Genomic DNA, 2,736 nt, shown 5'->3' on the forward strand with positions numbered 1-2,736 from the left:
TTAAAACAAATAAAAACAGATTTTTGTTCTTTAAAAAAAATGAAATAGTAATAAAAGACTGTTGTCATTCTGCCTGTGGCCCATGGCTCAGACAGCACGAGACGATCACCCATCACCGGCTCCTCAGAGACGAGGCTGTGAGACACAGACATCACCGGCTCCTCAGAGACGAGGCTGTGAGACACAGACATCACCGGCTCCTCAGAGACGAGGCTGTGAGACACAGACATCACCGGCTCCTCAGAGACGAGGCTGTGAGACACAGACATCAAACGCCAGGAGGCGGGACAGAGTCACCATGGAAACGCTAACCTACGGCAACATCTTCCTGGAAGAGAACAACTAAAATAGTGACGTAGAGGTGGTGTAGAGGTGACGTAGAGGTCTAGTGGTGACGTAGAGGTGACGTAGCAGTGTAGAGGTCTAGTGGTGACGTAGAGGTGACGTAGAGGTGACGTAGCGGTGTAGAGGTGACGTAGTGGTGACGTAGAGGTGTAGAGGTGACCTAGAGGTGACCTAGAGGTGACGTAGAGGTGACGTAGAGGTGTAGAGGTGACGTAGCGGCGTAGAGGTGACGTAGTGGTGTAGAGGTGACGTAGAGGTGACGTAGTGGTGTAGAGGTGACGTAGAGCTGACGTAGCGGTGTAGAGGTGACGTAGAGGTGACCCACCTGACTGGCCAGAGGGTTCTAGACTGTAACAGACTCTAGTGGTGGTTCTAGACTGTAACAGACTCTAGTGGTGGTTCTAGACTGTAACAGACTCTAGTGGTGGTTCTAGACTGTAACAGACTCTACTGGTGGTTCTCTGGAGCATCATGACTGAAGAATAATAGTGCACAACAACAACATCAACAACATCAACAACAACAACAACAACAACAACAACAACCACCTCTCAAAGCTACCCAGGTCCAGGAACCATCCAACATGAGTTTGTTGGGGAAAAGGAACATTAGTATTCTTTAACATGTGATCTTTGTTCTGCTGTTCTGGGGTGCAGGTGGAGGTGGAGGTGGAGGTGGAGGTGGAGGTGGAGGTGGAGGTGGAGGTGGAGGTGGCGGGTAGCCGGGGGTAACAGAGAGAGTGAGCATGCAGGCATCTGGTCAAGCTGCTCTCTGATTCACAAACACTTTATTTAAATCTCCAGATTGACGTTTTTGATCACAGTTAGTTCTCAAGGAACTAGATTTCCCTGGGTGGTTCAGTGGGGGGGCAGGACTTCATAGTTTCTGGGGGTGGGGGGGGGGGCTGGGTTCCACGGTGCCTTGGGTTCATGGGGGGGTGGATGAAAGGTTCAGCTTCTGACTTGACTGAAGGACCTGAAAGGACTGAAAGTTGGACACCAAGGAGCTGCTCTCCATCCCTGGCCTGGACCAGCCGTAGAGACCCCTGGCCTGGACCAGCCGTAGAGACCCCTGGCCTGGACCAGCTGTGCAACACAGCGCCTAGGGTTAGGGTTAGAGTTGGGGTCAGGGTCAGAGTTAGGGTTGGGGTCGGGGTCAGCGTCAAGGTCAGGGTTGGGGTCAGGTTTAGGGTCAGGGTTAGGGTCAGATGTTGTGTCCCTCCATCACGTAGTGGTTCCCTCCTCGTCCAATCAGCAGCAACAACAACTTAGAACAGAGAGATGGACGCCACACCTCCTGGACAGAGACCAGGACTTCCTGTTCCTGTTGTCTTCAGAAGAGAGGGAGTATCCATAGAAAGGTCTGGTGGGGGAGGGGGGGGGGGCAGGCATTAGGGAGAGGGGGAGAGCTGGTTCACTCTCTCTCAGGGTGTGTGTGTGAGTGTGGTTGTGTGTGTGTGTGTGTGCGCGTGCGCATGTGTGGCGTGTGTGTGTGTGTGTGTGTATGTGTGGCGTGTGTGTGTGTGGTGTGTGTGTGTGTATGTGTGGTGTGTGTGTGTGTATGTGTGGTGTGTATGTGTGGTGTGTGTGTGTGCAGGGTCTCAGTAGTAGTGTGTGAGTCTCTCCTCCTGCAGGTCTCTCCATGGAGGGGGGCTCAGGCCTCGGAGCCCAGGGAGGTCCGTGTGGGACTGGGGGGAAGTCTGGCGGCTGCACTGTGCTCCGTACGGAAACTATACTCATACTGGGGGGGTTGGGGGGGGGGGGGGGGGGAGAGAAAACAACAATACATTTCAATAACACACCATTTTGAAAAACTGACTCAAGACAAAAGATGTGCAGATGTTTGATCGTCCACCTCTTACATCAACTTCATGGAAGTCGTCATTTTCATGATTTCTGAACAAACTCTGCCCCCAGGTGGCTGAACTCAACACTACAGCAGCTCCCTGGCTCTGGGTGGAGGTCTGGAGGAAGTCAAGCTCATCCACATCAGACGCTCGTTGACTCACAGTGTGATATGAAAGATGGACACTAGAGGGCACTGCATGACCACTAGAGGAGGCTGATTAGAGGACGCCCCACCTCCCTCCCTCTCTCTCTCTCTCTCTCCACGCCCTCCCTTCCTCCCTCTCTCTCTCCACGCCCTCCCTCCCTCCCTCTCTCCCTCCCTCCCTCTCTCCCTCCACGCCCTCCCTCCCTCCCTCTCTCCCTCCCTCCCTCCCTCTCTCTCTCTCTCTCTCTCCCCCCCCTCCTCCAGTGATGTGAGCCAGGGTTAGGGCTAGGCAGTGTGTAAGCCAGGGTTAGGGCTAGGCAGTGTGTAAGCCAGGGTTAGGGCTAGGCAGTGTGTAAGCCAGGGTTAGGGCTAGGCAGTGTGTAAGCCAGGGTTAGGGCT

This window comes from Argentina silus, assembly GCF_951799395.1.
Source record: "Argentina silus genome assembly, contig: scaffold_106, whole genome shotgun sequence".
In the NCBI taxonomy this organism is placed as follows: Eukaryota; Metazoa; Chordata; class Actinopteri; order Argentiniformes; family Argentinidae; genus Argentina; species Argentina silus.